Source organism: Lissotriton vulgaris, chromosome 11 (assembly GCF_964263255.1).
Source record: "Lissotriton vulgaris chromosome 11, aLisVul1.2, whole genome shotgun sequence".
Lineage (NCBI taxonomy): Eukaryota > Metazoa > Chordata > Amphibia > Caudata > Salamandridae > Lissotriton > Lissotriton vulgaris.
This window is the reverse complement of record NC_141699.1, coordinates 870,777,196-870,804,750: the sequence shown is the minus strand read 5'-3', so window position 1 is coordinate 870,804,750 and position 27,555 is coordinate 870,777,196. Positions and strand designations below refer to the sequence as shown.

Sequence of the window (27,555 nt, the reverse complement as noted above, 5' to 3'; positions counted from 1 at the left end):
GAAACTGTTACATTCTTTTCTGTCAGACAGGTCTCAGTCGGTAGACCTAGATGGCAACATCTCTGAACCCTTCACGCTTCCCGGTGAGGTGCTCCACTGCTCGGCTCTGAGTCCTACGCTTTTTAATATCTATGTGGCACCCCTGGCCAGTGCCATCCGTTCATTTGGGTTCCAGCTCACCTCCTACGCTGATGACACACAAATTGTATTATCGCTGATGGAGGGAGCGGAAAGGGAAGCGGGGGACCAGTTCCATAACTGCAGTGCTCCATTTCCACTTGGATGTCCTCCAATTGTTTAAAACTCAACTCAACTAAAACAGAGGTGCTAAAATTTGGCCATAATCCCCAGGTCTGGACACAGGACTGGTGGCCAGAGGATTTGGGACCATGCCCTATACCCTCCAGGAAAGCCAAGAATTTAGGAGTCATGGTGGATAACAAACTCACCATGGGGGACCAAGTGAACCAGGTGATGTCATCATGTTTTATGGTCCTCAGAATAATTAAAAAAATTAAGTTCTTCCTGTCGGCGAGCAACCTAAGGACGGTCGTCACTGCACTCATTATGTTCCGCCCGGACTATTGCAACAGTCTCTACCTTAATGCTCAGAAACAACATATGAACAAGTTGCAATTAGTCCAGAACGCCGCAGCGAGATTGCTGACGGGAACACCCAGGTTTGCTTCAATCAGGGGAGAACTTAAGAAACTGCATTGGCTCCCAGTCCCACTTAGATCACGCTTTAAAGCACTATGTGTTGTCTTCAAGGTGGTAAATGGGATTGGCCCGGAGTTTTTAAAAACCAGACTTACATGGTACGTCCCAAGTAGAACCCTGCGCTCTTCCAGTTCTAAACTAATCCAAACCTCCATCTTTAAGAAAACCAATTGGGGAGGTAGAAGCTTTTTTCACTGAGCCTCCAGGGTTTGGAATGAACTCCCGTTCTATCTCAGAAATGCTCCAGACCTCATCTCTTTTCGGAAGGGCTTAAAACATGGTTCTTTTCTCACTAAGCAGCTCAATGCTTCCCAGGTCACCAGTTGTAGGAGAGTAGGGTCTGCTATCCTATGGTCACCCCAAATTTTTGCTTTTTGCTTCACTGGTTTTCGACTTACTGAGGCTGTGGGCCTGCTAATCAGACCCCCAGCCTGCTGTTCTCTCTCTAAATTCACAGACATGTACTATAGGTACATAACCCAATTGGAAATGGACTCCTTGTCAGCCCCTGTACCATGCACTATAGGTGCTCAGGGCATAGGTGCCACCAAGGCCTACCAGGGGCTGAAGCATAGCTTTTGCCACCCCTGGCTGGTTCTTAAATTGACACAACTGGCTGATCACTCAGCTGGGGCAAGTGGGTGTAATCACCCCTTGCTTAGATATAGTATACCTATATCTAAACCTATATCTGGACACATATAAATCTGTGAGCCACTACTATGGAAGGCCTTATCAATCCTGGAGGCAGAGTGTGTGGTTTAATGTGAGATGGAGCTCTGGCATGAGCTGAGCCTTTCTGCAGCTGTCGGGAACAACTCCCTAAGCTGATCCGGGATAATGCCATACCATATACTATTAAGTGCATTATAATCCTCGCGGTTATATAGCAACTTTGGTTTGGCTTTATCAAAACATGTCGTGTAAGGTGTCATACGATTTTGAATACTATCCCCTCGACAGTTCTGTCGACAGGGATAGCATTCCACCCCTCTAGAGGGAGAAGACATGTTACTTTACTGAAACGCGGTTGATTTTTAAAAGAGCCTCAGATCCACAAAATGGATGCTTCTGCCACAGACACAAGTCTGACCTCCTGCTGCCGACCGAAACTCAGCAGAGAAGGCCTGGACAAAGGCTTTCCTGTCGCAGGGAGGAGTTACACCACCCCAGACAGGAGATAGTGGATTGTAGCAGGGAGGTTTGAAAGAAACCAGACACTGCCTGGGGAGCACAAGGCTGCCCCTTGCATAATCCGGCCAAACCGGTTCTGGGGCAGACCAGCCCCAGTCCCAGCGCGGCCTGGATCAAAGGAAAGGGGTGTATCCACCCCCTTCCTGGGTCCCACCCATAGGAGGGGACCTAGCAGGTAATCCTGCCCCCTAGATTGGTATAAGAATGGGAGCAGTGCCAACGCACTCAGATTATCCTGATGAAACATAAGAAATTAAACTCTGGACCCTTCGACATCCTACTCGACGTAGAAGACTGAAGAATCTCCCTTGTGGTCAAGGAGTGACCACCCTGTGCTAACAGGCACCATCCAGCACCTCGACGTCTGCTTTGTTGCAGTTCCCGCCGGAACTCGAGCGACAAAGATCGACGAGATCAAGCTTGCCTGCCTTCTTAGAGCCCGATCCACAGTCCCTGCAGAGCTGAGACCCGTGGAGGCGATCGGAAGCGTGGGGCACGCCATCTTGAAAAGACCACAAGACGCTGACCGTGCAGCCCATGAGTGACCCTTGAAGCTGTACACCGGGGTTTGAGAAGGCCCAGCCCTGAGCCACTCTTGCACCGAAGCTCACCCCTCCACACTTGACGAGTGCTGCGTGGGGCCCTTCTGCTTTCTTTGGCTCGAAGCGTTGGCCCGGTCACTTGCCAGCTTGCTTGTGGCCCCTGTGCCGGCGAAAACCTAAAACCGACCTGTAATTCTGGTTGCTCCAGACTTGCACCAGCTCCTCTGAAAAAGAGCCCCCGCTCTGACCCTCCTGGTCAGAGTGAGAAGCAATCTCCCAGTCCTGCGTGGATTGCTCTTGCCAAGTGTTGTTGACTGCGATCTTGAAGCTGACAGCGCTGATGGTGAGAGCCTGCGTGGGACAGCTCGTGACCTGCTCCTGGATGTCGCAGATGCCCCAGAGCCTACGTGGCAGCGGAGAGAAGCTCCTCGACAACCACCTGATTGCGCCCGACATTGCCTGGTTCCGTCCTGGTTCCACCCTGGTCGCTGCTGAGTGACCCAGACTCTGTCCCCTCTGCTTTCAGGTACTTTTCTACTCTGACCCACCCTTGGATCACACCTGACACTTCTCCTTCGCATCGCCTGCAGCATCTTCAGCTTCAAGCACCAAGAACCTGCGTGACGAAACCCGACGCCACTTCGACCCTATGCACCCGCTTCCTGTGGGTGAGGTAACATTGCAACGCCGGTGTTCCCACACTGGTACACACCTCTAGGGCCTGTGTCTAAAGTTTTGTCCATCTAGGTTCAGCGGAAGTATCCTTAAACTCTATTTGTGTAACTTTTACGCACCATTGACTTTGCATTGGTGCATGCGTGTACTTTCAACACTGCACCCGAATCCCGCGGGCTTTTCCCGACTTCAGCATTGCTTGTCCCGACTGCTCCCAGCGATTCCCTAGGCCCTAGGCCTAACCACTGTTCGATTGGTATCTCTTATATCACTTTCTTAATATATGGTTTGAGTGGCCACCCGCCCTCATCCATAATTGTGCAACTTTGTATGTTATACTGTGCTTTTGATTTAACGCTTGTGCCCCTTTGCTCATAAAGAGTACTGCGGATTATTTTAGATATAAACACATATATTTTTATAATATATACTTGTGTGGTGTCCTTTCCTTTGATATTACAGGATTGTGATTGGTAAAACAGCTCGCTTAACACGACCTCTTGAGTTTAGCCTTTAAGGCTGCTTAGTCCATGCTACCACTAGGATAGCTTGTCTAATAAGGTTGACTTACAACCAGACACCATAAGGGATTGTTTGGACTGATACAAGGTGGTTCCAGAATTGGAAACATCACATATCAGGCCAACTTCTCACACCAGTACTCAGCGCCAGGTCATCTCAGGGTAGCAGTGCGCTTTATAAGTACAAATAACATAACATAACATAACATAACTAGGTGAGTGGATGAGTGCATGTGTAATGTCTCAATGAATTAATGCATGCAAGCGTAGTGCCTGGGTGAGTGGATGAGTGCATGGAGGAGTGCCTAGGTGATTGGGAGAGTGCCTAAATAGTGCCTAAGTGAATGGATAAGTGCATGGGTACTGCTTGGGTGATTGGGTGAGTGCATGGTTAGTGCATCAGTGAGTGGCTGAGAGCAAGGGTAGTGCCTAGGTGATTGGATATGTGCATAGGTAGTGCCTGGGTGATTGGATATGTCTATTAGTATGTGGGTGAATAGATGAGTGTATGGGCAGTGCATGAGTGAATGGATCAGTGCAGGGATACTGCCTGAGTATTGTATTGTATTGTAATTGCATTTATATAGTGCTTACTAGCCCTGACGAGGTGTTGAAGCGCTTTTTCTGTGAGTAGCACGCTACTCTGGGACCCATAGAGGATTAGTGTTGAATTAGTATAGTGAAACATGCAAGTACATTTTAAGTGGTGGATAGGTTAGTCAAATCAAATCAAATCAAAAATAGCTTTATTCGGGTTCAGGTTTAAGAATCCATAAAAGCACACATTACATTTTCAAACAATACATCCAATGATTAATAAATCAAGTCACTTAATGATCACAGTCTGTAAAGAAATACAGGGGAGTAGGATCAGTTCATTGATGTTCTATATCTCAACATATTTTTAAAAAATTTTGATACTGCAAACATAGTAAAATCATCTTCCAGCATTTGCATTCTTAACAAAGCTGGTCTGCATTGTCTAAGTCCCTACTTCTTGAGTAATGCAAATAAGATTTTTTTCCTGATCAAGGTATAATATCTACAGAATAAAGTGCAATGGATCAGGGACTGAAGCGATACACCATCACACGGACACATAATTAACGTTCTAGACCAAGTGTTTACAATGGGGAATGTCACTAGTCGGAAAAAGCTTCCTTCTCTGAAACGTGTCAGGATCATCCGTGTATAGCTACTTTCTATGCGCGTTAAATATTGTTGTAAGCCCAAATTTTGTAGCATTAGTTGATTTTGGATCACTGAACTTTTCTTGCCCTCTAATTCCCACCTTTTATGTTCCAGGTGAATAAGGCAGATCTCCTACAATCTTTTTCTGGCAATTAGTATAATTATGTCAGGGTTCTCAAAGAATTCAAGGTGGCCGATATCCCTTAGGAATTTTTTTACGTATTTAAACCATTCAATTTTTTGACTCCCTTGGAATTTCAGGCAAACTTGAATAATATCCCTATTTAGTGTAGTCTCTTGAGAAACCCATATCTTATGCCATAACAGTATTGGGCTTACTTTAATTAAGTCAGTTATATACGTTAAGCCCAATTCCTGGTGACAAACGTAGTTGGAGGTAGACTTGGGCGTAGCTAATAAATATCGCACGAAGGCGTTTTCGCACAACTGTATCTCACTTGTGTCCACAATTCCCCACAACCCTGTGCCATAAGTCACTGTGGACACGCACTTAGCTCTATAAATGTCCAGCAGGATATTTACAGGCCGACCTCCAATCTTAACAGCAAAATTTCTCACTGCTCCAATGGCACGTGAGAAAGTAAGTTTCCTTGTACTGGCCGCTGCAACCCACGCACCATTTTTGTCAAAGATAATCCTCAGGTAAGAGAAAGTCTTAGTACTTTCAATCCTTGTGTCAGAGAGGGAGATAATACACTGCGCAGTCCTCTTATTTGAGCAGCACATGCTGTAGGTATTACTACTATTAATTTTTAGCCCTCTTTCACTCATAACATCTGAGAAAGCCCTAAGGGACCTCTGAAGGCCCACTTGGGTCCTGGCCATGATCACAGCATCGTCTGCGTACAATAATATAGGCACAGGATTTCCTCCAAATTTCGGGTAATCTTGTTTGCATTCTACCAAATGGGATGCAATAATATTAATATACAAATTAAACAAAAAGGGGGCTAATATGCATCCCTGGCGAACTCCTTTTTTGATTGGGAACTTAGACGTGCACTCCCCTTTACTACCAAATCGAACCTTGGCATATGCTCCCCTGTAAAGCTCTTTAATAAAATTAAGCAGGCTCATAGCAACTCCCAGCCTGGTCAATGTTTCCCATAAAATTTCATGGCTTAAGCAATCAAAAGCTGAGCTTAAGTCCACGAACACTAAGTACAACTTATCTCCTTTCGCAATTGTATATTTTCCAATAAGTATTGCTAAATTTAGCCCTTGCTCAACTGTACCCAGGCCAGCTTTAAAACCATATTGGAATTCTGATAAAATTCCTGAGTCGTTTGCCCAGTCTTGCAATCTATCTAAAATGACCCTGCCCGCCACTTTCATCAAAGAGTCTAGCAACGAGATGGGCCTATAACATTTGGGATCATCTCGATCTCCCTTTTTAAAAATTGGGACAACAATTGCTTCCTGCCATGTATTAAAAAACCCTATTTTATTAGCACAATTTAAAACATTGGTTAATAAAGGGGCCCATAAAAAAATATTGGATTTAAAAATATCGACTGGAACCCCATCGGGGCCTGGCGCTTTACCCCCGGAGCTTTCACAAATGGCCTTTTCCACTTCATGTAATCCGAAGCTGATGTCCAAAGGGAAAGAGCCAGCAGAAATGGCGTCGTCATCCTCAACATCTCCCTCCCCGAGTACATCAGCCTCCCCATTATTAAGTAAGGTGTCCTTATAAAGATTGGTGAAATACGAGATCCAGACTTCTTCCGCTACTGCTATTTCTACGGCGTCAGTTTTTCGATCAATAAAGAAGGGTGCGTTCACAGCCTTCCCGAAGCCTGTGTTGTCTTTCCGAAGGCAGGCTTGGTAGAGAGTACTCCACGCCTCACTTTTTATTTCCTTTTTCCTACTCTTTAGTGCATTATGATAGATGTGTCTGGCTTTCTTGATCTCCGTGGAAGATCTTGGGACACCCTTAAGTACTATTTTTAAGGCTGAGTGGGCTTTAGTACATTCATGATTAAACCAGCTTTCATTTTTATCCCTATTTGATTTCTTCTGTACACCCACCAGGGATTTACTGATCTCCTCCGAGATGTTACGAAAAGCCGAGGTAACCATGGCATCACTGCTTGATTCCGTGAGGCAAGTCATAAAATCATCTAACGTAGTCTTTACTAGGTTTTGGACAAAACCCACTGGCTCAATTTTACTTCATTTTAGTGTGTAACCGTTCCTTCTGGCTAAGTTTATCCTATGTTGATACAGAGTATTAACTATTCCAGTTTTCCCACAATTTTTACTTTAATATCCAGCGCAAAGCTGAGTGGGTAATGGTCACTGATTGCAATTCCTCCAGTTTCAAAATTAACAAGATTGTGCAAGAAACTATTTGAAACCAGAACAAAATCTATTAAGGAATTACTGCCCCTACCATTGGACGTAGTGGCAAAGTCAACCTGTGGGTTGCATAACTCATTTCCAAAACCCAGGTCCATTTCAAACATCAGATCATTCACATATTTTCCAAACATAGAATGAACAAAATGCGTACTAGGATCACCTTCCTTGTTGACCAAACCACATATGTCTGATTGACCATTTGAACATAAAAAACAGTTAAAATCACCCACCCATAACACACGATTCCCCGTAAAACGATCCACTTCAGATTTTAACATCATATGTGACAGGCTTTCAAATACATGGACTAGTTCTTCCTTAGGGGCATTATTATAAAAGTTTATCAAGTTAATAATCTCTTTATAATCAATTATTAGCTCTAACTTCTGAAAGTATTTAGACATGCTACTAGATTTACCAATACTAACTTTGGAGGTGTTTGAAACATAGATGCAAAGACCCCCCTTATTCCTGCCTCTCATCGACGGTTCAGCTGCTATCTGAAATGTTCGGTACCCGTCGATATGGATTTCCTCCATCTCCCATGTCTCTTGTAGGCAGACAATAGAAAATTGTTTAATAAATGGCATAAAAGCCGGTGCACACAACTTATTAGATAACTCGGCCACATTCCAAGATACAAAAGTTATAAGTTCGTTGTTATCGCTTATATTAAAAAGAGTTGGGGGCAGCAGGGCATCTGCCCCCTTAATCTTACTGTTTTGGAAGTCACTGGCATTTAGTGAAATATCCTCCGCATTTACCGTAACCCCCACACCACTTTCTTTCTCATGCATCGAAGTTCGTGTCTGGGTTCCAATTTTAGAGGGGACATATTTTATTTCAGTTGATAAAACTACCACATCGGTCCTCTTCCCGATAGCATTGCAATCCTTTGCACTATAGTGCTTGCCTTCCGTGCCTAGGTGCTGTCAGTCCACCATTTCTAACACACTAAATCTATTTTCGAGGGGTACGGAGTACTGCTTAAATGGTGGTCCACAATAATTATTTGCAGGCCTACCATATCGATTATAATTTATTTGGGTCCAGGGCCCTCCATCGTCTAGATGAGTCGGTGGGGGGTAGAAAAAAGACAAAGGACTAGGCACTATCTGGGAACCAAAATCGTTATAGCTGTCATTCCAGGAACAAATATAGTCCACTGTCCGGGGATCTTTCAAATTTACGACCACACAGTCCCCGGTAATGTTTTTGGGACTATTGCCCAACCAGGGCAAACGGCGCCCCATCATAATTTCAGATCTAATGTGAGGGGGTAAGGGTCTATTTTTATTAAGCCAATATGCCACCTTATTTTTTAAATAAGAAAATGACTCGTGGCTATCCTGGTTTAACTCTGTCACTCCCGTTAAAACTATCACATAAGGGTTAGACTGCTGGGGTACGTTTACAATGTGTGACTTTCTAGATGGTTCCTCAGTTGACCTCTCTATTGTCGCTTTCTTGACTGTTACTGGTGTTGACAGATCCTTTTCTGACACTACCGGGAGTTCTGTCGGGCAAACAGCCCCCTGATTCTTCCTGCTCACAGATGTATATATGGGTTTATGAACTAACTGTGCCTCTACCACTGGATTTGTCTGAGCTTTACCAGTGAGACTATTGTTAGTAGTCCCAGTATTTTTAACACTTCTCATGGCTCCCTCCAGTTTAGTAAGCTGTTTCTCAATTCTAGTAAGTCTAGAAAAAAGAGGAGCAAGACTAGTAATTAACAACCTCTTCAGCTTATCAACTAGGGGGTCCTCCACTGGATCTTCTTTTCCTTCACTGCCAAGATCGTCTGGCATAAGCGTGCCTGCGCCCTCTCCGGGCGCATGATCATAGATCACAGCCTCTGGATTTGGCGGGTCGCACTCGCTCGGCGGCCCCTGTGGGCCCTCCCCCCTTTGTGGGACTGGCTGTTCCTGATTCAATTTACCCGTTGGTAGATAGTTTTTTCTTTCCTTGCGCAACAGGTTGCCTCTTTTTCGGGATGGCACCTTCCCGTCTACCCCGGAGCTGTCTAGTATTTGTTTCCTTGAGAGGGCTAACTAAGATAGTTATTTGTGTTGTCTCTAGGATTGCCTCTGCTGGCAAGTGGACAATCGGTGCAGGCAGGTGGCAGAAGGAATCTTGTGAGCTGGGTGGACTATGTGTAAGCACCTCAGCATCTATAATGCCATTTCCACTCCTGGGTTTGGGTGTACGGACGTGAGCAAGATGATTCATAGACCAGCGTTTTGCCAGGGCCAGATCTTGTGAGACCCTCCGCTCCATCAATGATATCCCCTTGTCAATGACAGAATTAGTTTGAATAATAAAATTATCCAAAGTACCCAGTAGTAAAGCCCCAGCCGCAGCCCTACCCCTGCTTTCGTGGGTAGGCATTTACTAACACCCTCGAAGGAGAATCTATCCTAAAAATACAACAATCAATACAGCTACGAACAACACTCACAGTTCCTTACAGATAAGATCTAAGTATATTGTGTGTTGTGAGTAGTCTTAGCAGAACCGAGTGATAGGCCTTAGAGGGATGGCCCGGTCCGGTCTTACTCGGGCTTTAACGGGCTACAACGGGCCCGCCCTTGGCCCGGGCTTAGCCCGGCTGGTCCCACGCGTTCTAAGGCACGATTAAATAGGAGGTCAATAGAAGTAGGGGGCGGGAAGAGGACCCAGGTGCGGGCGATGTTCTTGCGCACAGACTCCTGGTCCTCGCAGTCCCGCGGAAATGCAACAAGTCTTCCGGTGTTGTCAGCCCAAGCCGGCAGAATTCCAGGCAAAGATCAAAAAAGATGTCCCAGCCTTAAATTAGATTAGAGGAAGCACAGGGTCAAAGTAATTCCTTCTCCACGGCTGCGAGCGGCTCCCGCAAAGCGGGGGCCGCGAGTCCTTTTGTATCACTACAAGGGGGGCGGGAAGAGGACCCAGGTGCGGGCGATGTCCTGGTGCACAGACTCCTGGTCCTCGCAGTCCCGCTCCAGCGGAAATGCAACAAGTCCTCCGGTGTTGTCAGCCCAAGTCGGCAGAATTCCGGGCAAAGATCAAAAAAGATGTCCCAGCCTTAAATTAGAATAGAGGAAGCACAGGGTCAAAGTAATACCTCCTCCATGGCTGCGAGCGGTTAGTCAGTTATTTGGATTTGGAATGATAGCAGAAGGATAGAGGAGGACAAAGGTTTGTATTTATATAGCGCTTGTTGACGCACGCTATTCAGGAAGCCTATAAGGGATTAGTGGTGAATTAATATGGTGAACTATGAAGTAATTTCAGTGGTGGATATTAGTCAGTTACTTGGAGTGAGAAGAATAGCAGAGGGATAAAAGGGGAAGAAAGATTTGCATTCATACAGCACTTGTTACCCCTGATGGGTGTTGAAGCGCTTTTCTGGCGAATAGCACGCCACTCCGGAACCCATAAATGATTAGTGTTGAAAATTAGTATAGTATAAATATGAAGTCATTTGAGTAGTGGATATGTTATTCGGGTATTTGGTTAGTATATTAGTATAGTTGAATATGGAATTTGAGGAGTGTACATGAATGAGTGGAAGGGTAACACCTGGACGATTGGATAAATACAAGGTTAGTTCCTGGGTGATTGCATGAGTGCATGGATAGAGCCTGGGTGATTGAATAACTGCATAGGTAATACGTCAGGGAATGGATGAGTACATGGGTAGTGCCTGAGTGAATGGATGAGCACATTTGTACTCCCTGAGTGAATGGATGAATGCAAGGGCAGTGCCTGGATTCATGGATGAATGCATGGATAATGTCTGGGTGAATGATTGAGTGTATTGGTGATGCCTGGGTGATTGGATGAGTGCATGGATAGTGGCTGGGTGAATAGATAGGTGCAAAGGTAGTGCCTGGGTGAATGGACAGGTAGAAGGGTAGTGCCTCGGTATTTCGAAATGTGCATGGTTAGTACTGGATAAATAGATGAGCGAGTGATTGGATCAGCAACAGTAGTACCTGAGTAAATGAATGAGTGGAAGAATAACACCTGAGTGATTGAATGAGTACATGGTAGTGCTACACTAATTGCATTAGTGCAAGGGTAGTGCCTCGGTGATTGGGTGAGTGCATAGATAGTGCTTGGGTGAATGAATACAGATTGCCTGCATGATTGACTGAGTACATGGATAGTGACCGGGAGATTGGATGTGTGCATGGGTAGTGCCTCAGTGAATGGATGACTGCATGGGTAATGGCTGGGTGAATGGATGAGCGCAAGCATAGTGCCTCAGTGAATTGATGAGCGCAAGCGTAGTGCCTCATTGTATGCATGAGTGCAAGAGTTGGGCCTGGGTGAATGGATGAGAAGAAGGGTAGTGCCTAGTTGAATGAAGGAGTGCGTGGGTAGTGCCTAGGTGAATGGATGAGTGCAAGGGTAGTGCCTGAGTAAATGGATGAGTGCACGGATAATAGCTGGGTAAATGAATTAGTGCCTGGGAGAATAGATGAGTGCATTTGTGCCTGAGTGATTGGATAAGTATATGGGAGGTATCCGGGTGAATACTTGAGTGCATGGGTAGAATCTATGTAAATAGAGGAGTTGAAGTGTAATGCCTGGATGAATCTATTAGTGCAACTGTAGTGCCTGGCTGAATGGAAGACTGCTTGGCTAGTTTCTGAGTAAATGGATGAGTGCATGGGCAGTGTGTGAGTGAATGGATGAGTGCATGGATACTGCCTGGGTGATTGGATGAGTGCATGAGTAGTGCCTGGGTGAGTGCATGAGTTCATTGGAAGAGCCTCGGTGAATGAATGAGTGCAAGGTTAGTGTCTTGGTGTTTAGACGAGTACATGGATAGTATGTTGGTGATTGTTTGGGTGCATAGATAGTGCCTGAGTGAATGGATGAGTTCGTGGGTACTGTTTGGGTAAATGGATTAGTGCATGGATAGTGTCTGGTTGCTTTTATGAGTATGTGAGCAGCGCATAGGTGACTAGATGAGTATGATAGTAGCGCCTGGGTGATTGGATGAGTGCAAGGGTAGTGGCTTGGTGATTGGGTGAGTACACTGATAGGGTCTGGGTGATTGGGCGAATTCATGGATACTGTCTGCATGATTGGATGACTGCATGGATAGTGCCTGGGTGATTGGATGAGTCAGTGAGTAGTGCCTGGGTGGGTGGATGAGTGCATGGGCAATGGCTCAGTGAAAGGATGCGTGAATACATTGTGTCTGGGTGATTAGATAGTGCATGAGTAGCGCATGGTGGTTGGATGAGTGCCTGAGTAGTGGCTGGGAGATTAGATGAATTCAGTTGCAGTACCTGAGTGATTGGACAACTGCTTAGGTAGTGGCTGGAAGATTGGACTTTTATGTTGGGTCTCCGAGCTGCTCTGTATCGGGGTTCCCACTGGGTATAATTAAAAAACAGCCTTTGTGAATTAGTTTTGTGTAAAAAATGATGGCCATAATGTTGGTAACAGACTAAATCAGCATAGTTTGCAGAATGTATATACAAATCTTCAGTATCAAAGGCAGTATAATATTTTAAATCAGAAAACAATGAATTAACATTAACAATCCAATCATCAGAGTGGATTCCAGGCAAGACCACTTCCCCAAAAGAAACTCAAAACGCAAATGAAATCTGTAAAATGTCTGTCGGGCCATGGATATCGAATGCTACTTTATCCCAAACTATACCATCAACAAATGGGAAGGCTTGAATGTTAACTAGTACAAAAGGGGGTGGTAATGGACGGAGCATCTGAACCAATCAAACACTCACAACCAGTCAAAAGACCTGGGTTTAATCCCTCACCGTTCTTTAGCCCACTCTGCCACCCCAGTTCAGACATGGCTATATGCAAATCAGTCTGACCCTGTGCCTCATGGGAACAGTCCAGCCCAAACTGCCAAGCCATGCCTTCCCTGGACCGGAAACAAGCTTCCGAGGACCGGTTTCTGGCATTCCAGCCGTCTTCAGCCCGGCTTGCTTGAATCCAGTGGCAAAGTGAGCAAGGGACTCAAGTCTGAAAATACCCTGCCACACTTATGGCAGACAAAAGCGGTACAAAAGGGGGTGGTAATGGACGGAGCATCTGAACCAATCAAACACTCACACCCAGTCAAAATCTGGGTTTAATCCATCACAGTTCTTTAGCCCACTCTGCCACCCCAGTTCAGACATGGCTATATGCAAATCAGTCTGACCCTGTGCCTCATGGGAACAGTCCAGCCCGAACTGCCAAGCCATGCCTTCCTTGGACCGGAAACAAGCTTCCGAGGACCGGTTTCTGGCATTCCAGCCATCTTCAGCCTGGCTTGCTTGAATCCACCTCCTTTTGTACCGCTTTTGGCCGCCATAAGTGTGGCAGGGTATGCTCAGAAGTGAGTCCCTTGCTCACTTTGCCACTCGATTCAAGCAAGCCGGGCTGAAGACGGCTGGAATGCCAGAAACCGGACCTCGGAAGCTTGTTTCCGGTCCAGGGAAGGCATGGCTTGGCAGTTCGGGCTGGACTGTTCCCTTGAGGCACAGGGTCAGACTGATTTGCATATAGCCATGTCTGAACTGGGGTGGCAGAGTGGGCTAAAGAACGGTGATGGATTAAATCCAGATCTTTTGACTTGGTGTGAGTGTTTGATTGGTTCAGATGCTCCGTCCATTACCACCCCCTTTTGTACCGCTTTTGGCCGCCATAAGTGTGGCAGGGTATGCTCAGAAGTGAGTCCCTTGCTCACTTTGCCACTCGATTCAAGCAAGCCGGGCTGAAGACGGCTGGAATGCCAGAAACCGGACCTCGGATGCTTGTTTCCGGTCCAGGGAAGGCATGGCTTGGCAGTTCGGGCTGGACTGTTCCCTTGAGGCACAGGGTCAGACTGATTTGCATATAGCCATGTCTGAACTGGGGTGGCAGAGTGGACTAAAGAACGGTGATGGATTAAACCCAGATCTTTTGACTGGGTGTGAGTGTTTGATTGGTTCAGATGCTCCGTCCATTACCGCCCCCTTTTGTACCAGAATGTTAACTAGGGCTTGATCTCTTTTCATTTTATGAGATGAAGTATGTGGGGCTAGAACTCCAGCTATCATGGTCCAAATAATAACCACTAGACCTCAGCTGAAACAACAGGGACTGTTCCTCATTAGAAGATAAATGAAACAGATTTTCAAGAATGTCAATTATAGCTTCAACTGGTGGAGAGTCAAATTCACTTGCCTCAGTAGTAGAAATTGAGGGTAAAATCGCAACAAATCAATTGAAGTCTCCATCTCCATTGTCTCGGAGTTGTCAGAGAGACAGAAGTTATCGGATTGTGGGTCTACTATTCAGTATTGGCCATATGGTGTAGCTTGACATGCTTGATTGAAATGTATTGATTCCCTGTCCAGGCAGGCAGCAGAGGTAGAATTGCTGTATGAGTACCCTTCATTCCAAGGACCTGGACTGGTGCACAGTATGAGTGAACAAATTCCTTTTTGTTCTCGATTTCTTCCCGGACCCGTTCTCCAACCTTAGGAAGTTAGCCAGTAACAGGAATCCGGACAGCAGCTTCTGTAGAAGAGGGGAAATGATCTTTTGGTAGGGAATCACCAGCCTTTTGTAGATACTGTAACATAGCACAATGGTTATCTATGTCAAAGGTTGCGGCAGCCACCACTACGTCTAGACTATCAAGGTCTCGCAAAAACATTTTAATGCCAAAGAGCAATTCGTACAGGGTCCGCCCACCCTGAGATCTTCTTGGGAAATTATTTAGCGCATGTTGAACTCTATATAGATGAGTCAACCAGCCCAACAAGTACCTAATACCCTTGTTGTTAAAGATTGCTTTAAGTCACTGTTAATCTGCTCCACAACTGAATTGCCATCATGCGATGTGGATACAAGAATTGCACCTGCACCCCCAAAGACTTCATCGCATCACAGTAAGCCTTAGAGGCAAACGCTGGACCTTGGTCTGAATGGAAGGTGCCACAGACAAAGGTCCCGACAAAGACAGGCAAATCTTTTATAACAGTTTGAGCATCAGCCCTGTGTTGCAGCCAAACCCAAAGGAATCTAGTGCATGAATCCACTGCAGCCAAGATATGTTTAAATTCAGTGTTAGAAGTTAGAGAAACGCAGTTATCAAGATAAATACAGCCAAACAGCAGGTTGAAAATGTACAGTTGAGTATGTGGGAGGCGTGAAACAGTAGAGGGTTTCATTTGTTGACAAATGTCACAAGAAATAACATATTTACATGCTTGCTGATATAAGCCATACCACCAAAATCATTGCTGTAACAGTTTTGGTAACTCTGGCATGGGCAGACATCCCGCCTTCATGTGCAGCAAAGATTAAAGAAAGTCTGTGGTCCTGATTGGGACTTAGCCGATCCCCAACGGATGAAATAGTTACAAATGGGACTTGTTCAGAACACAAGAGGTACATGTAACATGAAGGGAAACCTTGGGAAAACTCAGTTCTCTCCCTCATAGCAGCAATAGCTGCCAGAGTATCATCATCAATTTTAGTCATAGATCTAGTGACTGCTCCTAATGAACAAGTGGTTACTGCCGATTTAGCTGCCTCATTAGCCATAGAATTTCCAACTGAATGTGCTCCCACACGCTGATGTCCTGAAGTATGAATAACCTGTGTGAGTGCCACTCAGACCCAAAGCGTCTTATGCTTGATTGCGCTCCCACACGCTGATGTCCTAAAGTATAAATAACCTGTGTGAGTGCCACTCAGACCCAAAGCGTCTTATGCTTGATTGCGCTACCTTCAGAATCTCGGAAATCATTTTGTGACCAGAAGAACAAGTTGTCATTGAAGGATTTTACCCAGTAAAAAGAATTGCATACTACCAAGGTAGGAACATCAGGATCAGCGAACTCAAGAACCAAAAGCAAAGCGTGCAACTCTGCCAATTGCGCTGTGCAATCCCCTAGGGATTATTTGTGCACCAAAGAAGATTTAAAATCACCATCCACTATTGACCTGCCATTATAGGTCAGGCCGGGGGATAAGCATGTTTAAAACCAATGGCATATCCTGCATGTCACAATTTGGTAAACTAGTAAAGAAATGAATATAAACCACATGCACTTGGTGTTACAATTGACAACGTAACCATTAATTCTGATATGTTCTCTAAGGCTCAGAATTTTTTGAGACAGGAGCAGTAATCCAAATAATTATAAAATGCACTAGTAAGATTAGCAGAATTCTGTTTATTGGTTGTACTTTTACCTAATGGAAGGGCTACTGGAAATATGCTGCAGGTGAGGACAAAATTATGCAGCCGCTGAGGACAAAATTATCCAGCAAGAATATGCAAATTATGTAGGATAAGGCAGCTCCCAAGATTCACGCCCATGGTGTGCCCTAGCACCCTGTCACCCCAGGCCTGTGAGCAGTCTGGCACTTTAAATAGCAACATGTCTCACAAACAGGCTTTTGCCCACGTTTAGGGACAGAGACGTCCCTTCTGGCAGTAACCGAAGAGGCACGGAGGCTACTAGATCAGGGCGGCTCAGCGGCCATTGTCCTTTTAGATCTCAGTGCCGCTTTCGACACTGTTGATCATAATATCCTGCTGAAACGGCTAAAAAGTCTGGGAGTGACCCATTCGGCACTCTCCTGGCTACAGTCCTTCCTCAAAGACCGGTTCTTTCAGGTCTTCGAGGGCACCGCCTCTTCCAACTGCTGGCCGCTCAGCTGTGGGGTTTCTCAGGGCTCCTCCCTGAGCCCCACACTTTTTAACGCCTATATGGCGCCTTTAGCAGAGGTGTTCCTCCCATTCGGCATACAGATTATAACGTATGCAGATGACACCCAATTGGTGGTATCTTTGAACCATCCAGAGGGATCATCTAGCTCTCTAGGCAGCTGTCTGGAAGCAGTAGCCGAGTGGATGAACCTATTCCATCTCAAACTAAACGGCGACAAGACTGAGCTGATGTTTTTGGGAAAACCGCCAACTCCCCTAACGGTCCATCTATGGCCAACCTGCCTCAGCCCTATGCCGGCCCCAAGGCAGCAGGTTAAAAGGCTAGGCATTTGGCTTGACAGTTCTCTCTGCTTTGGCTTTCAAGCTGTCAAGCTTGCCGCTGCCTGCTTTGGTTTACTGAGGATGTTAAGAAAGGTCCTTCCCCTGCTTCCCTTCAAGGCGAGAAGGATTATGGTGCAAGCTCTCATACTACGGGAATGCACTGTACCTAGGTGCCCTGCAGGCAACCTTGCAAAACTTCAAGTAATCCAGAACAGCGCAGCCCGCCTACTGCTCCAAATTCCCCGGAGAAAATCTGCAAAATCCGCCCTGAGAACTCTACACTGGCTCCTCATCCGGGCCAGGATACAGTTCAAGGCCTTGTGCCTGGCTCACAGAGCCATGTGGAAATCAGATCCAGCCATCTTACATTCTCTGGTCACTCCCTACCATCCCTCCAGAAATCTTAGCTCCAGCTCTGCATTCCTTGCCACGTCTAGGAAAGTCCGTCGCTCCAAATGGGGTGGACTCTCTTTCTCCCTGAATGCCTTAAACCTTTGGAACTCTCTCCCCTATTCTCTGCGCGGCGAACCAAACATACTGGCCTTTCGCAAGCTTCTAAAAACTCACCTGTTCAGCAACGTGCCTTAAATTGTTGTTCTTCTCTGTTCGGTCCATAAGCGCTACGAGGCTTCAGGGTAGTTACGCGCTATATAAATATAACTTAATTCATTCTCGCTGGAACCAGGCTGCAGGCGAACGAGAACCACAATGCGCAGGTCCAGACCATGCCAGGCAGTTGTTCAATGCATTGGCGCTGTAGGGAAAAGAAAAGCAGTGCTCTCGAATCAAACATAATTGTGTGGTTTAAAGACCTGTCTAAATATACATTTCTTTGACTGACTGACTGGCTCTCAAATCAAATATTCTTGCCAAACTAGCAAGATAGCTCAGCAGGTAAAGCATTAGCGACTGAGGCAGGTGCTGCCTTTTGAGTCACAGGCTCAAATGAGAGAAGAACTAGTTCAGCCTTTCATTCTTCAAATGCTTAGAAGTCGACCCACCACCCAAAAACAGAGGAGCAGTAAAATGTGCACCCCTCGACTCCAACTTCACACCGGTTTAACAATTGGCGCTTGTGCCGTGGCTTCATCAACTCCTAACTCCCGACAAGAAGATGCTGATACGACTACGGCACTCATTTCATCCACCCTGGAAGGGAGACAGCTGGCGGCATAGGACAGGCCGCGCCTCTGAATCCGAAGCAGCTGAGGGGTAGCCCAGTGGGTGCAGTTCCTGCTGAAAAGCTTTGCAGTGTGATGTGCAGATCTTTGGATCGAACAGCTGACTCTGGTGACAACTGAAGTACCGGTGGCCACAATGACGCTGGAAAGATAAGCGCCACCTCAGGACGTGATGCGAGCTATGCAACTGCCTGCGATCATTTTTTTTTATTTTTTTGTAAAAACTTTATTTTGCAAAACAGAAGTATTACAAATATGGGCTACAACCCAGAGGCTGGCCGCTAGTGATCATCAAGAAATAGGCAGTCAGGTAAACAGTAGCAGGTCTCGGGTAGGTCCAAAATAATTCCAGGATACACATTCGGCAATAAGGATGCATACAGGATACTCAATTTTTTGTTTTATAAAGGTCAGTGAAAAACAGAAAAACAAACAACTCAAGGCGCGAAACATGATAAGTGAAGTCAAGCTCTAACTCTGGGGACCTACCATGACAGATAGAGAATCAGGAGGACATAGAGGAACCAATGGGGGGGAAAGCAGTGGGTAAATCAGGACGCTAGATCAAGGATTATGATATCGGAGGAACCTCAGAGGTCAGGGGGACAAGGAAACATCAGGGACATCCTCGAAGGGGGGAGTGCAGATGTCACCTCGGTACGCATTCCATTGGCCCCAAATTTTACTCCACGTCCTAGGCTTGCCCCTAGCCAAATACACCGTCTTCTCCCTGAACATGCACCAGTCCATGTTCTCCTTCCACTTTGACACGGTGGGAGGCCGTTGGGATCCCCAGAGCTGTGCGATGTCCCTTTTGGCAATCATGTTCCCAAGAGCCGCCCACCGGGTCTGGGCAACGTTGTAATCATTCGGCTCCCACACTTTCAGCAAACATCTTCGAGCCTCAGGCAACAGTGCGACCCCAGTGACGCACTCCATCACAGCATGCACACGGCGCCAATACGTAGCGACCTCATGGCACTCCCAGAGGATGTGAAGAAAGGTGGCACTCATTCCACAACCTCGCCTACACAACCCATCCAACGAAAAACCCATGACAACCAAACGAGGACCAGTTACATACAAGCGGTGCAGAATTTTAAGCTGAACAAGGCGGAGGCTTGCCGGAATGGCAACCTCTTTAGGGGAGGATAAAGCAGACTGCCAGTCTTCGTCGTCCAATTCCAACCCGTCTCCAGCCCAGGTCTCTCTGAGGCGCACAAGGAGGTCTGCCCGATTGTTAATCAACTTTTTGTAGATCAAGGAAATAGTGCTATCGGGCAGATGGCCATCAAGTATACGATCCTCAAGTGGGGAAGATTCAGGGATCATAGTACCGGCCGTGAAGACCGACAGTGAGGCATGACGCACCTGTGCGTATCTGAAGAACTCCCGCTCACTCAGTTCATATTCACTTCGAAGCTCCGCAAATGTTTTCACCGCACCCTTCACCCAAAGATCACCCACTCTGCTAAGGCCAATCATATCCCAGTTGTCAAAACCTTTAGTCTTCCAGAGACACCCCAATCGTTCCGAAGCAAACAAAGGGGTCGCCTGCGTCAATCGGTCGTTCCATCCCAGAGCCACATTCGCATCGTTCCAAACACGCACTGCAATTTTGGTGGGTCCCGTAAGGTTCCTCCCCGCTGTCCGAGAGTAGAGTGCTCTGTTAAAGTCACCACCGGGCAACAAATATTTGTCCATGGCGTAGGCAGGGTTAGGCCCGGGAGTGTAAGTGGCATGGTTGATGACGGACAACTGGGACGCCCAATAGTACCTCCGGATGTCCGGGAAAGCAATACCCCCATCGTACCAGGGAAGGGTCAGTTTCGAGAGAGCAATGCAAGCTCTGCCGTCCCAAACAAGTCTCCTCTGGAGTCCCTCAACCTCTCTAAAGTAGCTCGCAGGAATGATATCAAAGGAGTTTTGGAGCGCATAGAGGAATCTGGGTAGAGACATCATTTTGAACAACGCCGCGTTTCCAAGTGGGGACAGCGGCAATCTGCTCTAGCGATCCACGTCAAGCTTCAAGCGCCGCAAAGGAGGGAGGAGATTTCGTTTGTAACAAGCTGCCGCGGCAAAAGATATATGGACCCCCTAAATATTTAAAGCCAGAGTGGGAGACCTGAATAGGAAACCTGGTCGGTAGGGGAGGAAGACCACCAGAGATAGCGTATACGCAGGACTTGGACCAGTTAATAACCAGCCCGGAGTTCTTGCCAAAAGAAGTTAGGACATCAAAAAGGACATTGAGGGACTTACGGGGAGAGGTAAGGTACAGGAGAATATCGTCTGCGTATAACGACACCCGGTCTTCGAAGTCAAGAGTCCAACGAATGCCCTTTATCGAGGGTTCCCACCCAAGCTAGGCAGCAAGCGGTTCCAGGGCAAGGTCAAAGAGCAGGGGGGACAGCGGACACCCCTGTCTAGTACCCCTCCCAAGAGCGAAAGACTGGGAGACTCTACCGTTAACAACCACCTGGGCCAGAGGGTCCGCATACAATAGCCTCACCCAACTAATGAATCCTGCACCGAACCCAAACTTCTCAAGTGTGGCCCAAAGATAAGGCCATTCTATTGTATCGAAGGCCATTGTGGCATCTAATGAAGCCAAAATGGCCGGTTCAGACAGAAGCTCCGCCCTCGCAAGTACGCCATGAAGGCGGCGCAGGTTCAGAGCCGTGTTCCGGTGCAGGATAAAGCCGGATTGATCCAGATGGACCAGATCACAGATAACAGTGAGGAGGCGGTTGGCGAGAACCTTCGCGAGAATTTTAGGTTCTGCGTTAAGTAGAGAGATAGGCCGGTATGAGGCACAGCGGTCACGAGGTTTGCCCTCTTTGGGAATCACCACTATGGTGGCCAGGCGCTGATCAACGGGAAGGGAGCCAAGGTCACGCGCCTCCGCGAACATGTCACGGAGGTACGGTGCGACCCTGTCCGGGCGAAGTTTATACAATTCAATGGGCAGGCCATTAGGCCCCATGGCTTTACCGGAACGGAGGGCACGAATGGCAATTGCTATCTCATCGACTGACAACGATGCCTCCATACTCTCCCGATCCTCTTCGGACAGGCAGGGCAGCGTGATGTCCCTCAGCAGAAGCCAAGAGTCATCCTCGTCCCTGTCGGACACCGGGGAGTAGACCACACGAAAATAGTCAGCGAAACATTCCACAATCTCACCAGGGTCAGTCACCCGCACACCATCAGGATTTTGAATCTCAGGGACCACACGATTCGCTCTCTCTTTCTTATCAAGCCAGGCAATCAGCTTACCCGCCTTATCACCAACATCATACACTCTACCTTGTTGGTCTCTGTACATTGATTTGGCGGCCTCCGTCACAAGAGATTTATAATCAAACTGTTTCAAGCTAAGGGCGTGGAGTCTGTCCCGGGTGACACCCATATCCAGGTCGTCCTCTAGGCCCAATATTTCAGCCTCTCGGCTCTCAACCTCCCCGTCTCTCTCTTTCTTGGCCACTGCTATCAATGATAAAGCGTGTCCGCGAATAACCGCTTTAAAGGCCTCCCATAAGGACACCAAGGACGAGACAGACCCCCTCATTCTCAAGGAAATAGTGATCAAGTGACTTAGCGAGGCTGACACGGGTCTTAGGGTTACGCAGGTGCCAAGGGTTGATAGGGGCGACTCGTCCCGCAGTATGTAAACCCACGTCAAAGAGAAGCAAAACAGGAGAGTGATCCGAGATACCCCTGGCCAAGTGGCTGATGTCCCCAATATATGAGGACTGGGCAGCGGGCATCAGGAAGTAGTCTAGCCTGGAGAGACTCCCGTGAGCACCCAAATGAAAAGTATAGTGACGTAGAGTCGGATGTAACAGCCTACAGGCATCCACCAGACCAAAGGTATCCAAGAACCCGCCCAACCACGAGTGGGACGTGGGAAGGTCCCTGGGGGGTGACGATCCATGTCGCCGGAAAACACCGAATTAAAGTCCCCGCCCACAAGGAGAAGACCATCAGGGAGTCCCAGCAGCAACCGACCCACATCAGAAAAAGTAGAGGCCTGGAGGCCCGGGAGCACATAAACAGAAACCAAAGAAAGAGTCTTACCCTCCCACCTACCAGTGAGGGCGATATAGCGCCCCCTGTCATCAGGAGTAACGCTGTCAATCTCAAGAGGGAGGGAAGAACCGAGCAGGATACCCACGCCCCTAGAACCAGTGGTAAATCCAGAATGCGCTACCAGTCTGTAGCCCCATCTATTCATCGCGTGACACACATTGCCAACCAGGTTCTTCTCCCGCAGAAGTACCACATCGGGGGACAAACGCCGTAAATATTGCAAAACAACACCCCGTTTTATATGATCACCCAAACCATTGACATTCCACGATACAATCTTCAGCCCACTACCCCCTATACCAAGACATGTTACATGGGGGGGCCCCATGAAGAGCAGGACAGCAGGATTAGAGAAGGAATCAACACACCGCCTTGAGCAAGAAAAACACAAACAGAAACACCCCCCCCACCCCCCAACTAGAACCCGTTGCAACACCCCCCTCCCTGCACCCCTGCAAAAGAACAAGAAACCACCCCAAAATGCAGTGTGTCTGTCGCCCTAAAAACCCCATTCTACAGAAAGACCCCGGAGGAGGAAAGAGGCCAGTTCCCACCACCCAAATGTGGACTATTGCGAGGCAATAAAAAGAAAGATAGTACCCAGCTGAGCAAAGTCCAATGTTCAGAGATCAAGGACCGAAGAGTCACTTATGAATAGGCTCGCCACCCCCGGCACCGCCAGGGTGCTCCGTATGTTCGCCGCACCCCGGCAGGGAATCCAGCCAGTCGCCCACACTGGCTGGTCGGTCGCAAAAGGAGGTCCGTTCCCGATACTCCACACGAAGCCTGGTAGGGAAAAGCATGGCGCACTTGAGTCCCAGGTCCCGGAGACGCCGCTTCACGCCCATAAAACCCATCCGTTGTCGTTGCACAAGTTGTGTAAAGTCCGGGAAAAAGTTAATGGAGGAGTTCTCATATTTCAATGGGCCATGCGCTCTCGATGCCTGCAAAATTGCATCGCGGTCTCTGAAGTGAAAAAGTCTCGCAATAATAGGTCTCGGAGGGGCGCCCGGCTTGGGTTGTCCACCCGGAACTCTGTGTGCGCGCTCCACCGCGAAGAATTTACTCAGGCCATGGGGAGCAAGGTGGGTGAGGATCAGATCCTCGATCAGGAGGTCCACAGAGTGAGACTCGGGGTTCTCGGGGACCCCAATGACGCGAATGTTGTTGCGTCTCGCCCTATTTTCATAGTCCTCCAGCCGATGGGACATTTGATCATTCATCGATTTCAAGTTCCCAATTTCCGTTTGGAGGTCCACCACATCAGTCGTGAGGCTGGAGGTCTTTAAATCGAGCGACTTAACTTTTTCATTTGTTTTGGACAAGTCAGCCCGGATCAGGATGACATCCACCGCGACCGTGTCGATTTTACTTGCCAGGGCCTCGTATTGCTGGCCAATGGTTTCCCTTATGCCAGTGATGGCGCCCATAATGTCCTGCAGGGATAACTCAACAGGAGTGGAAGAGTCGACTCGGGCGTCCTCAGGGGTCCGGCTGAAAATCCCAGGGGAGCCTTTAGCTTGGGTGTACCGGTCCATAACGTTGGTCTGGACCGGTCCACCACGTAGAGACGGTTTTGTTCTCCTCCTCTCGGCATCCCCCTTTCCCGCCATACTGGAAACTGGTGACCGGAGGGGCCCACACGACCTAGTGAAAATAGCCACCGGCTGTCTGGGCGCCAAGGAGACAACGAATGCTGATTCGTAGGACCAAAAAGCACAAAAGAGTTGTAATGAGAATGGTGCTCAGAGGCCAAGTGGGGGCTGGACTGGTCCCCAGCCGGGTGAAGCAGTCTCTCAATCAGACCATACAGGGATCCGGGAACGAAACTGAAAGTAGAGATGCGGTCGCCAACAAGGCCCGCTGCCGTTGTTGTTCAACTCCGTCCCGGATCCGCAAGTGGCCAAGACCCCGGCACGGCCTCCAGGTGGGCCAGAGAACTTCAAAGTACCATAACTTCGGCCACCGATGTCCGATTTCGATTCTGAGAAGAGTTATGGACTCAGCTGAGGATCACCTTCGAATAGCTGTCCAAGAAGTAAGGATAAACGCAGGATAAATTGCGAGGAGCGGCGAGGGTCCGGGGAGCTCTGTGCTCACGCGACCATCTTGGATGCCCGCTAAGCTCCTCCCCCCTGCGATCATTTTTACAGTAGACGTGGTCTTTCTATGTATTCTTTTATTGCATTTATTTTGTATAGCCCTCACAGACTTCTGAGCCTCTAGCTCTTAGGGTAATGGCTGCTGGTATTATAATACTTGTCTGTTCCATAGGCTCCAGGCGATGTAATTCGTAGTGTCACAGTTGATGTAACACCACAAAATAATAAAACAAGCTATTTAAAAATAGAAATCTGCCTTTGCTACGCTGTGGTGCCCTCAGGACTGAAAGGCAATTCTGCCTGTCACATGTTTTTTGTTGCACATTTGGAGTGTCACATATCTCTAGAGTTGCCAGAGCCCCCACCCCCTCTACAAAACGTTAATAATAAAAGTACAGCCATCTGAGAGACGCGTCTCCCTTTCAAAGCGAGGCCTGCACGGGATATTACCCTCAATTACCAGTTGTTGTCCACTCTTCCTAGCTGCAGGGTTAAACTCTAAGCACTTCCCTTTGAAGTCGTGATCCTTTTATCTGTGACCGGACTCAGGAATTTAAGAAGAACCGTCATAAACAGGGCGGACGCTGAATTAAAGGTGTGATCCCTTTAAAAGGGTCCCTCGTTGGGGGGAGGGGCGCCGCTTCCTGTCATGTGCTCTCAAAAAGCCACCAGCCATTTTCAAATAATCACTAAAAAAATAAAGCTAAAATCATAAATAAAGTTTTTAAAAAAGCAAATGTGATAGTTTGGGAAGAAAGGAGAGGGTGAGAGTGCAGCATCAAAGCCGGGAGTTAAGGGGGGGCATAATGAAGCAAAAAAGATACAAGTGGATTGTGCTCTATAATCACTCCTTTGATGTCCGACATGTGTGCGGCCGAGAGCACACAGAGCGTTTTCCTTGCGGGAGTGAGCAGGGGCACCATCCAAAGCTCTCTCCCACAAGGGAATCGCCAAACGTGCACGCGTTGATAGTGAAAGGAATGCAATGGGTGCACGTTTTTCTCCAAAAAAGCGAATCAATTACAAGCGGTCCCCTATGCAGTGTATGCGCGTTGCGTAGGCAAGACCTAAAAAGGATACTGCCTCACTCTGGGTAAAATAGCATCTTCATTTAATGTAACTCAGAATGGTGTAGCAGTACCAATAAGCCCTACATCAAGTGTACCCTTACTCCATAAAATGTCTGGTACTTGGGACCGATCTGCTTCCCTAACAGAATCAAAAGTTCTGCCTGATGTGGGCATCTTTTCTTTGAACATAGACACGACTGCAAGAGATATTGCTTGTGTGTGCATAAGGCATTTCTGTATTTACTGTTTTGGTATGTTAGTTTAGTCTGAGTGGTTAGAGGGTCTTCTCCGCTTGCCTGGTGCACCACATACACTAATATAGCCCCAGCAACATTTGCGTCCACTTCAGGCAGAGCGCCCATTGTTACTCTGAGATATATAAAAACCCTTTCTCCTGGTAATTACATCTTTTCTTTGAACACTATCCTCAATGGTATGTTAATTTGAAAAACTACAATCCTTTTCATGGGATCATTATAATCAAACAGTTGGTCATTCAATATATCCCTAACCATTTTTCCTGGCTCAATGAAGATAACACATGCCCATTAGATATCATTCTGGTCACTGGCTGTCAGAGTGCCATAGGTTGGTGTCCCCTTTAAAGCCTCCATTTGCAGTATTAATTCAGTATTATTCATCCAAGAGTCTTGCCCTTGTCACTTGAAAAGGAAGTATTTAGGTTACTGAACCTCCTTTCCCAGTAACTCTGGTGTCTCTGCTATGATTGTATAGACATGCTCTAATGTGATCTCCGGTAAAGGAATATACTGTTAATGCAAAAAGAACAATTGATGGACAGAATGCAGAACAATCAATCAATCAAGGCACTTATAGAGTGCACTACATACCCGTGAGGGTCTCAAGGTGCTGGAGGGTGGGGGGGGGGGGGGTTTGTGCTGCTGTTAGTAATCGAAGAGATAGGTCTTGAGGAGTCTTCTGAAGGACAGTACGTCTTGAGTCTGTCGTAGGTTGGTGGGGAGGGTGTTCCAGGTCTTGGCGGGGAGGTGGGAGAAGGATCTGCCGCCGTTGGTTGTTCTTTGGACTCGGGGGACTGTGGCGAGGGCGAGGCTGGGGGTGGGGGTGTAGAAGTTGAGTCGTCTGTTGAGGTACGCTGGGCAGGTCTTGTGGAGAGCTTTGTGTGCGTGGATGAGGAGTTTGAAGGTTATCCTCTTGTTGACAGGGAGCCAGTGCAGGTCTCTCAGGAGGGGTGTGATGTGGCTGCGGTGGGGGATGTCTAGGATCAGATGTGCTGACGCATTCTGGATGTGTTGCAGTTGCCTCAGGAGCTTGGCCGACTTTCCTGCGTAGAGGGCGTTTTCGTAGTCCAGCCTGCTGGTGACGAGGGCCTGGGTGACAGTTCTTCTTGTCTCGGTGGGGATCCACTTGAAGATCCTGCAGGGCATTCTGAGGGTGTTGAAGCAGGATGAGGAGACAGCGTTGACTTGCTTGGTCATGGAGAGGGTGGAGTCAAGGATGACCCCTAGGTTGCATGCGTGGTCGGTGGGCGACGGGGCTGTTCCTAGAGTCGTCGGCCACCAGGAGTTGTCCCAGGCTGAGGGGGTGGAGCCGAGGATAAGGACTTCCATCTTGTCCGAGTTCAGCTTCAGTCGGCTGTTCCTCATCTATTCGGCGACGGCCTTCATTCCTTTGTGGAGGTTGGTCTTGGTGGTGTGAGGGTCTTTGGTGAGGGAGATGATCAGCTGGGTGTCATTGGCATAAGAGATGAATATGAGCTCGTGCTGTCAGGCGATGTGGGCGAGGGGTGCCATGTAGAGCGTCGGGCTGAGGGAAGAGCCCTGGGGTACTCCGCCGATGATTTCGGTGGCAGTGGAGCGGAAGGGGGGGAGGCGGATGCTCGGAGTTCTGCCTC

General features: G+C 47.7%; 1 protein-coding gene across 1 annotated transcript in view; it reads left to right on the top strand.

Annotated features, from left to right (window-relative positions):
• The window catches only part of KIF1A (kinesin family member 1A), a 2,508,766-nt gene that overhangs the window by 1,417,519 nt on the left and 1,063,692 nt on the right, over positions 1-27,555 (top strand). The window lies entirely within an intron of this gene.